This window comes from Pelophylax lessonae, assembly GCF_965119305.1.
Source record: "Pelophylax lessonae genome assembly, chromosome: 1".
Taxonomy (NCBI): Eukaryota; Metazoa; Chordata; class Amphibia; order Anura; family Ranidae; genus Pelophylax; species Pelophylax lessonae.
In genome coordinates this window covers 767728012-767739395 of record NC_138768.1, presented here as the reverse complement: position 1 = coordinate 767739395, position 11384 = coordinate 767728012, and positions in this window count along the sequence as shown.

The following is an 11384-nucleotide window of genomic DNA, read 5'->3' as shown; positions in this document are numbered from 1 at the left end:
CATTGCAAATAAAAGCACAAAAAGAGATGGCAGCAGCAGAGTACATCTGCAGTCTGTAATTTTGTATTAATTGTGGGTAAACCAAACAGCAGACCTTGGGTGGAAGTGTGGTCCAACATGTGCAAGTAGGAACCACAAGACCCTTTACAGCTTGGGTAATGTAATTCTCTCAATCTTTTTGCAGGTTTTTACTCAATAAGTTGAGATCTGGATATTAAAAAAAATATAGAAAAAAATAGCAACAGAACAAACTTAAAGTGGCAATACACATAAAATATTTGGCTAATGAGAGCATGAGAAGGTTTTCTTAAAGGCATATTTTTCTTTTTCGGAAATGTTTTTCTTAATTGCACCTATGCAGAAAATATGGTGCATTCAAAGGCAAATTTAACCAAAATGTTGGTCAATACAAAATCAATAATTTCACAACTAAAACCACTTCACTTCACTGATTCCAAATCATAATATTAATGAATTGGGCTGTCTCTCGGGTAAAGTACATCCATTATTATTAAAAATGCAAAGAAATTACTGCGCTAATGTCAAAAAAGAGCAGCCAGCACATTACCTGAACAAGTGCAAACAATGTGTAAATATAAACAATATGTGCAGCGCTAATGAATAACTAACATTTAATTGTCAGTAAGGAACCTGATAAAAATAACATATAAATGTGAAAAATTATATAACAAATGTATATATGTGAAACAGATATAAAAAAACAGAATCGCATCATCACAGAAGTGAAATACAAAAATAAAATAGAAAGATGAAGTCCTTGTATGTTGCAAAAAGCATGAAGCAAATGCTCCTCAAAGACGTGCTCCAAAAATGAATACAGAGAATATTGCTGTGACACAATCAACCAGCCACCACCACCAATCATATAGAGAGGCTTACCAGAGTGAGTGGACCCAGTTTGGCATACGCCTAGTGAGTCGACTCATGCTTTGGTGTATATACACCCAATGTTCCAGGGACGACGATGAATAGCCTCTCACATCAATCTCCTTCTCACTCTCATGTACTAGAAAGACTCTGTTAACCATCATCAACCAAGTTTTATGTAGAGAATGTTGCTCTTAAGATGGATACTCTCCCAAAACAGGTCATCAAAGAAAAGAAACAGAAAGCCCCACATAGTGTAAAAGCATACAGGAAAAGTGTTTATTAAAAGTTCAGAACCCTTTCAATTAGGTAGATAAAAGAGCTTTCAGAATAGGTCTGTATACAGCATCAATACGCAGTAGCATGGGACAGGACTGGACCCGATGTGTTTCGTCTGTTTAGACATCATCTGGGGTGTGTTACTTTCAATGCCACTGTGATTTAAATAAAAAATATGACCCCAATTAGGATGGACAACACAGGACAGAATTTGACTTCCTGTGTTTTGCCAAGATGGCACCGGCGCATGTGTTCCAAGCCTCGTAATCAATAGGAGGCTGGTATATAAGAAGGGAAGCTTCCTGTGTAGCAATCCGGAACCAAGAATATACCAAATGTACTGTATGTAATCCAAGCCTAGCTGTCAATGAGAGGCTTGCGCATAATAGGTGGAAACTTCCTGTAGAGACGTGATTGCATCAGTCAGTATTATTCCCTGGTTGTGTGAGAGTGTGACATCATGTAGAGCATTTTCACACAATTTTTTTTAAATCACTATCCCCTAACACATCAAAGTTTCAAAAATGTGCTAAGGCATTAGCATTTGTTTTACCCTTAGGTGAGAAGGGATTAAGCTGGTCATGGATTTGGGCAGAGTCAGCAGTAACCGAATTTCGATCCATGTATGGCCATTCGTGTTCATAAGAAGTCTATCAATGGACTTCTCATGAACAACCCTGCTGGAAAATTGATAGGCATCTGGATAAATCATATTTGGCGTGAGTTGGGAACATATACATTCACCAGGGTATATGGCTTGAGTTAATGTGGCATAGCAGTATGATGTACCAGCCCTCTGGATCCAGAAAATAGTATTTTAATTTGAAGGAGAGTAAGTTCCAAATAACTAGTAGGACTACATGTGTTTTACTAGAGGAGGAGGCAAGGAAAATACGGGGATATGATTTATGAGCACATTGAGGCGTCACTTGAACATTGAAGTGAGTTTCTTGGATGAAAAAAAAAGGTCAGCATTTTGTTTGCAGGCCTCCTTCCACATAGAGCTCCTTTTAGCCGGGTGGTTGAGATCATTGACATTCAGCGACAATACCTTAAATCCCATAGGTGCTGGTAATTTAGCCAGGTGGAGAGTCTCTGGAGTTTGAAGTTAAAAGTAGATGCGTTGGGGGTATCCATGCAAGGCGTGGATCTGTATAAGACTGATAAGGGGTTGCGTGAACAATGGAAAAAAATGGCAATTTTTCATTGTCTCATCCTGAGAACGGGTGAATGATGAGCTACAGGTCTCATAGAAGTAAAGCCAAGTTGTGTCTAGAAAAACAAAATGTTCCAACTGGGAACTTAGCAATACATTGGAAAAACAGAAATCAACAATAAACTCAAAAAACAGTAAAAAGAAACAGTCTCTCATGACTGGAGAGGAAAAAAGGAGCATGTGCTACAACTTGCTGAAGGGTCAGAGTGCTGTGGTATGCATTCATCTGGCAGCCGGGAGCTAGTGGGGCAGATTAGGAATAGGTAGGCTGAAGATCCACATCATGCAATAACAGTATCAGGTGTGGCCATTACGGGAGACCTGTTGCCAGTCTGGTCTTGCTTTGTGCGGGAATTGAGCCTGTGGGTGAGCAGGGGTCTGGGCTATTTGCGCAAAATGGATAGGCCTTCTTCAGTGAGGTTATGCGGAAGGTGGAGCCTTGGTAACTGACCTCTATTTTTTTCAGGTGTTTCCATATGGAATGTTGTGGTTTCTTCATTATTATCAATGAATTTTTTCGTAATTGTAAGGTGTATTGGGAGCGGTCTCGCAAAAGGCGAAAGGTAGGTGCCATTTCAGGTAGCTGCATTGGATGTCTCAATGCTTCCAGTAGCTGCTTTGGCTTAAAAAAGTTGATTCTGAGGATGACATCTTTTGAGTTTCAGCTGACAGGAATGATGGTTTAAGCAGGCGATGGATCCTGACTGTTGTCAAGTCAGCAGATGTAAGGTTTGGGAGAACAGCAAGAAATAGTTCATTTACAAAATGAGGAAGTTGAGCTGGTTGGATTGACTCGGGTATACCTCTAATTTTTTAATCGTTCCTGCATGACCTGTCCTCTAGGTCTCCAAGTTTTGCCTTGATCCAGGATATATCTTTATTTTGTGCTGCGTGTGCATCTGTTCACTCTCTACGTGATTGACCCTCTCCTCTCACACTTTATGCTGTGTGATACAGTTCATTAAACCTGCTTGTAAGGAAGCTTTAGGAGAGAGCAGCATACTAGAGTTTACACCAGCCCAATTACTACTTCACTACTCAACAACACCCATATAGTCATATTGTAAATCTTTAGCAATTTATATAATCAACGCTGCCAAACTCTGTATCCCGACACACTGGGGTTCACCACACCCCCAACCATATCTGAATGGCTCAAAAGAGTAAGCAAAATTGCAGAAATGTAAGAATTAATTTGTATAGCTAAAGATACGCCTAACACATTCTCTCGCACCTGGGCCTGCTAGACCCATTTTCAAACCACAAACAGATACAAAACATTACTGGAACTGGACCCCAACAATCTACCAAATTAATCATATTCATTGAACCTTTGATCCTAATGCCATTACTTCCCCTTATAGGATGCTGGATTTCCCACCCCTACACAAGGGCTGTGTTTGGAGACCACTGTCACCAAGGAAATACTCATGACCCAAATAATCTTACTATATACATTGTTCGATACTGATCCCGATCCTGAGTAAACATACCTTAGTCTTTCGCGGAGACCAGGGAGGAAATCTCATTTCATTTAATTTCATTTCATCTCATCCAGCTCTCTTCTATACACTGCGGGACTTTGACTTCACTGGGCGGGAGAAGGTGGGGGTAAAATTCCCAGAGCCATTTGTTGCAGGGGCAGTTGCTGAAATAGCCCCGGGCTGAGTGATTTTGAATCTCTTTATGGACGAAAAGCTCCTAGATCAAGTGTCCATCTTGCTGGGCAGTTGCCACACCCCCGGATCTCCCATAGATGAACTCTTAAGCTGGGTACACACTATGCCAAAATCGGCCGAATAATCACTCAGTTTTCCTCGATGTTTCATAGCAAGTTAGAAACCAAGGAAGGAAATAATCTACAAAAAATTCTCGTACGACAGCCTTTCTTTTTTGTTGTTTATTGTTTCTGATAATGCGGAGTCTTTTGCATAGGATATTTCTAATTTGAAAAACATATGAAAACAGTACAAATTAAACAAAAATTGTTTGTTGTGTTCACGTATGAGAAAAAATTGGAACTCTGCAAACTTAAACTCTGAATCGAATGTGGAAAGTTGTTTACTATACAAAAATGTAATGATTGTGCCTCACATGGAATTTTTCTTCTGATTTTCTTATAGTATGTACCCACCTTTTAGATACCATTAGCATATTTTCCAAGCTGCAGATCCCAGCAACAGGAAATTACTCATTCCTGCAGCTGGAATTGACAACTGCTTGCAATGATTGCTGGCTTTATGAACAGCCATGAAAATCTGTAGCCACCGACAGCCTGTTCTTGCAGTATATGGGCTTAGTGGCCACTACTATATGCAGACAACTCTCAATCCCAGCTGCAGTATGGCAAAACTCCTGTGCGAAACAAATTGTTTGAGAATCTATGCGTGGTCCAAATATTCATAAATAAAATGTCCAGTTCAAGACTTATGCTACCTCCAACTGGTATGATATAATTATATGTTACAAAAAATGCAAAGTAAATGATTTATCTGAAACTAAAGTATATCAGGAACTTATTTGCAGTTGATTTATTTAGCAGGTAAAAAGCTATAGTGCACATGCAAGGATATACAGCTGTGAGCATAGGATGTTACTCACATGGCTTCACATGCTGCTGCTTGGAATGGAAATCCTCATCATAATTATATGTACTGTCCATATGCAATGTTTTTTGCACTGCTAGAACTGTGTACATGACTTTGTAACTAACTACCTTGATTGACACTTTTATACATGTATTTGCTTAGTGAGCAATTGTTAAGCATGCCCCTTTTTTTAAATATTCAGGTAAACTATTTATGTACACATTCTCTAAACCAAAAAGTAAACATTTATTATTTTGCAGCTTACCAACTCTTAGATGTGATAGCTGCATTTGTTTCCTTTTATAGGCTTTCTTACCATTAACCATTAAGAAGAGAAGTAATTAGCTTTACATAGGCTGTCTGGTGAGTGACTGATGCTGCTTGGATATCGCTGATGGATTTTCGATGGTTGGTGAATCACTAGGGGTCAGATGTTGAGTAAGCGGTGAGTGGAAAGAGTTGATTTCAGGTCTTGTAGTAGTAGTTTGTATGGTTGAGATGCATGAAAGGTATTTCCAAGGGTGTTGAATGGTACTTTGGTGTAGTAATGGCAGAAAGGGTGGGAGTAAAGGGGGATGTAAACTGAAAAAACATGAGGCACTAGATAAGAAATACTTGCAAAAAATGCAGGTATAACGGGTAGCGAAAAAGGCTACTGATATGTGAGGAGTTGTTAGCCACATTAACAACAGGTCAATATGGAAGACAAACATATTGGACTTGTAGAACTATGGGTAGGCTGAGGTTCTCCAGCTAATGGGTAAAACCAGGATTGAGTGGTAGGTTCCATGTGTAGGACTGAGGGGTGATATTCATGTCCATTCCGTCTCCATTGGATGGGGCTGGCGTGGGTTCTGAAAGTGAGCTTCATCAGGAACAATGTGCCACTCGTTAAGTAGATCAAGGCCAGCTACAGATTGTAAAAGATTTTCCCTAATGCTTGATGGTGAGCTTTGTCGGGTAGTCTCACTGGTATCCTTTGCCATTATTGCGTAAGGCTTTGGTAATTGAGACCAGCTTTTTCCTGTTGAGTAAGATTTCTTTCGATAAGTCAGCGTAAAGGTGTTGCGCGTGTCTTGCCACAGACATGATTTTTTCTTTCACATGGTAGAAATGTAACCTTGCTAGTACATCTCTGGGTACTGAAGCAGGAAGGAAGTCACAAGGAATATCCTGTAGGATGGAACCCAAAGGTGGGCCTCCTGCACGGAAAAAGCGGGGGAATGGGATGTTTCTGATGCTCTTATGTAAACAGTACAGACATATAGTCAAATATTAAAGTAAAGCAGAAGATGTAGATAGAATAAAAAGATATATTTATTCTATCTGCATCTTCTGCTTTACTTTAATATTTGACTATATGTCTGTACTGTTTACATAAGAGCATCAGAAACATCTCATTCCCCCGCTTTTTCCGTGCAGGAGGCCCACCTTTGGGTTCCATCCTACAGGATATTCCTTGTGAAACAATTTCGGGATGGATGCACCCCCACTACTTATACCTTTTTACTGAGCTTTTCTTCCAGGAAGGAAGTCAGGTTTGGGAATTTTGTGAGCCCCATCGATGGCTAGTTCTAGATCAGCGATTGAAGGGATGAAGTGTTTCATCAGCTGTTGGATATATGGGATTATTGCGTCAGGTGTAACGGATTCAGAGATTCCACGGAATTTGAAATTGTTCCTTCTGGAACGGTCTCCTAGGTCTACTAATTTCAAATTTAGTTGTTGTATCTCAGTTTCATGGCGAGTAAGAGCATCTACTATATCATTATGGGCTGTACACTGCTTGGGAGAGTGAGGTTATAGCTGCTGTGGGATCTACATGCAGGGATTACCTTAGGGAGAGAAGCATATTCTTCATAGCTAGTTGTGAAATAGGCTGGTCTGTGGCAGGAAAGGTTTCTATATCAGATTGGATGTTAGGTGCAGGTAAAGGGAGAGAGAGAGCTGCAGGGGCTGACAGGCGGGGGGGGGGGGGATCATCTATTCGTGGTCTGGACTTTACAGGGCTCCGTGCTGAAAGGGAGAGTGGAGGAGAGGACTCACCAGGATCTCCCTCATAGAGGGAGGCCTGTGGCCTGGCTGATATGGTTCCTCTTCCGTTCTGTATGAGCCGCAGCCATCGGTTCCACCTTGGACACGTGGGGGGCTCCCAGCTGGGTAAAAATCTGTCACTTTCTGCAGCTTGGATGGGGATTTTCTGCACTGTTTGCTGCCCAGAGGTGGAGGAAGCTGCTCCAGGTCAGTGGGTGATAGAGGGACCCTGAAGTTGGGTTATTGCTGCTGTTTATGCTGGAGAGGAGAAAAAGCCTTAGGACAATGCGACCATTAGCTCCGTCAGCCAGAAACACCCCCCCTCCCGACATTTATTTATTTATTCATTCATTTACTTAATAAGTGTGTTTGCTACCATTTTAAGATGCATCTTAATGGATTTTTTTTTTAAAGCTCCATTCTGTGCAACCTTTAAATTATCCTTTGCAGTGGAGCTATACCTTATTACAAAGTTACATTGAGTAATTATTTACAGTTACTACTGAAGTATGATCTACTCTTATTGGTTAATGTTTGTAGACCAAGAATTTGGCTGCCAAAGTGACAGCCTATCCTGGCAGGAATATGCATAAGAGTGTACACAGTAGAGAGTGACCTGCACATTTTGCTTATTTGACATTCTGCAGAATGTTTCAGGTTCTCACGTGATAAATATCCAAAAGATTCAGCAACTCATGCATCACTTTATCTTTCTCTACTAATCTTATCTCTGCAATTAAAGTTTATCAACTATTCACAAAGTGCTGCTGATTATGCTTTTTAAACTGTATATTTAACAAGTTAGCAAATTCTGTTTTAGAGCTGAGATTAAATCTCCTAAACTGTTTAATAATTGAAAAGTTCAAATGCAAGCAGTGACCTAAAACAAGACTATCATGGGTCACTAAATTGTAAATTTGCAAGTTAGGCAACTGCAGAAGATAAAACTCAGTTTCAGATGTTCATTTTGCTTTTTTAGACAAAAGAAGAAAACTGCTAGTAAATTTGGGATGTATAATCATGTATGCCATAAAATATCAAGTATATTACCTGATACTGTTCAGCTACATTTGAACAAGATTATAACTGAAAAAGCACCCAGTCTAGATGACAGTTACCCAAATGTGATAATCATAAGAACTGTCATATGATGCTAATAAAGTTTGGGGAAGTTACAGTGTCATGTCATAAGAAAGTTTATATGACACAGTGTCACTTCAATGCTTTCTAAGTCACTGACCCCGAACAAGTAGGGAAATCTGGTTTCATTCTGAATTCGCATGCTAAATTCTTATTCTGGGTCAATGAATTATAAAGTATGGAAGACAAAGAATCAGTTGGACTTGTATGCACCTAGCATTTTTAGAACAAAGTAGGCAATAGCAATGTTTGTATTTTCCTTAGCACAGTTTATTTTTTTAATAGAATTGTAGGCAAATAGCTTAATTCACAATTGAAATACATTCACGTGAATAGTCTTACCTCACCTCACCTCACGTGAATAGTCAAAAGATTTTTTTCTTTTACCAGTAGACTAAAGCACCAAGCAGTTCTGCCGTTGTCAGGTAGATGGCTTTAGTTTTCTCCACTGCACCTACAGTGACACTGTCACTTGTCCAAAAAGGCATACCTATAGAAAATGATATATTACTAAAAGTATTGGGACGCCTGCCTTTACAAGCACATGACATTTAATGGCATTCCGGTTTTAGTCTGTAGGGTTCAATATTAAATTGGCCCACTCTTTGCATCTATAACAGCTTCAACTCCTCTGGGAAGGCTGTCCACAAGGTTTAGGAGTGTGTATATGGGAATGTTTGACCATTCTTCCAGAAGTGCATTTGTGAGGTTAGGCGCTGATGTTGAATGAGAAGGTCTGGTTCGCAGTTTCAGCTCTAATTCCTCCCAAAGGTGTTCTATCGGGTTGAGGCAGCCTCTGCCTACCGTTAGTTGGAAGCTGCTGTGGCCCCCGACCGGACTTCCTTCCTCCCCAGCAAAAATTGTCAGGGGGCAGTGGGCCACATTGCCTGAGGTTCCGGGCCGCATGTTGGAAATGCCTGAATTAGAGCATAGACTGTGAGCCAGACCTTCTTGTCCACAATCAGTGCCTGACCTCACAAATGCGCTTCTGAAAGAATGGTTAAACATTACCATAGACACACTCCTAAACCTTGTGGACAGCCTTCCAAGAAGAGTCGAAGCTGTTATAGCTGTAAAGGGTAGACCAACTCAATATTGAACCCTACGGACTAAGACTGGGATGCCATTAAAGTTCATGTGTGTGAAAAGACAGGCATCCCAATACTTTTGAAACTATAGTGTATTTCAATTTATGACACTTAAAGTCTTACTAAACCCAGATCCTGCATTTACTATATCTAGTTTCCAAAAGTACAAAGAGCATGGAAATGTAATTATTTTAGTAAATATAAACTGCTAAATTCCTTTTCTCATCAGCAGTATATAGCAGTCTTGTTACTTCTATCAGTGCCTGGTTAAAGCTGTAGGAGAAGTTTTCATTCTCCTCTGACTGTTCTATGAGGCTGCAGGACCCCTGGCCCTCTGGACAGTGTTGACTGGCCCTTTGCTGATCACATGCACCCTCCCAAGAAAAAAACTCTCTAGCAATACACACCAATCTAAGCATGAGCAGAGTGCCTTCAAGGCTCTGTACTATCAAGGGACGGATTGAGGACATGGGAAGAAGGGGAGGATCAGCAAAGACAGGATCAAGCAGTTTTTTTTTACACAATTCAGAGGGTTAATCCCTTAGGTTCCACAGTGAGTATGCCAAGCATGCTTTACTGCATATACAGACAAATTTTACTGTTGTGGGTTTAGTAACACTTAATGTTTGTTTAAAAGGCTGGCAAGTCCCTGGTGTCATGAAAGAGAAGGGGAGATGAGCTGTGATTTCAGATCTTTTGCTATACATTTTTAAGATGAATTTCTCCACAATGCTTATAACTACAGAATGAGGTGAATGAGGGTTTATTGTAAAGCTATTTTATGGCTTATTAAGAATATATATTTTAATAGTCTGGGTACAGATGAATGCTATTTTACCAAATTTTGAAAAATCTATGCTGCTGAGTCCTTTCAGGTTATTCCCTGTGATATTTACATAAAATATTTTAATGTACTGTAAACATTTTTTCCCTTTTTTATAATGAATTATTTTTGTAAATTACTACATGTGATGGAGGTGAGTGGTGAAACAAAACACACACAGAGGTCTAGAGTGATTTAGGTCCCTTTCTGAGAGATTCAACCAGCATAGGGTTTATCAATAGGGCAAGTACACTGCTTAAACAGAGAATAAGTTTAAGATCACAGGGCATAAATCCAAAGGGCAATCAACAGAAACATAGGGTGGTAATACAGAACATTCAAAGACCAAGTCCAAAGTCACAGGGCAGCAATAATGGATTAGCAATCTGGGCACAGTGAAGGACAAGTAGCAGAATGACAGAGCAGCAGTCCAGCATACAGCAAAGGGCAATCAACAGAAAAATAGAGCAGCAATATGGAACACCAAAAGAGCAAGTCCATGGTGGTAAGGGAGAATTTAAAGTTTAACAATCCAGGTACGGCAAGGGACAAGCAGCAAAATGATAAAGTAATGAACAAGGCCATGGTCACAAGGCAGAGGTCCAAACACAGCAAGGGACAGGCAGAGTACATCAATGAATGTAGTGTAGTGATTCAGGCAGAGCAAAAGAAATGAAATGAGAAAACAAAATGGCTCTAGTCAACTGTTCATTTCTTGAATGTCACTGGTAGTTGCACTGCAAAGGCGAGGTCTAGGATCAAAAGGCAACAATCCACAGCAACGGAATGGAAGTAATATGGAACAGTAAAAATGGGGAAATTACGCACACTGGAGGAGTCTGCCACAGCCGTGATTGAGTGAGATGTTCAGAGGATGTTCAGGATATTCAGAATGTTCAGCAGAGATGATGGTCAGTTTAGAAGTTGGTCAGCAGAGGAAAGGTTGGAGGTTTTTGACCATTTTCTGCAGCTCCTCCACCCTCCTTTACTTACCTAATCCAGGTCCCGATCTCAATCCTGCTCTTGTCCACCTAATAAGCAGAGACAGCACAGTGATCACAGCCAGTGAGGAGGGGGCAGGGCTAAGTCCCACTCTGTGTGTCTATGGACACAGAGCCAGTCAGTGGTGAGCCTACATGAGTGCCCCATAGTAAGCGGCTTGCTATTGTGTGAACTTGACAGGGGAGATGCCAGAAGCTTCTGTGGAGGACCAGAGAAAAAGAGGATTGGGTCTGTTCTGTGCAAAACCATGGTGAGTACGCAGGTAAGTATAACATGGTTGTTATTTAAAAAAAAAAAAAAGAGTTATCGTTTACAATCACTTTAAA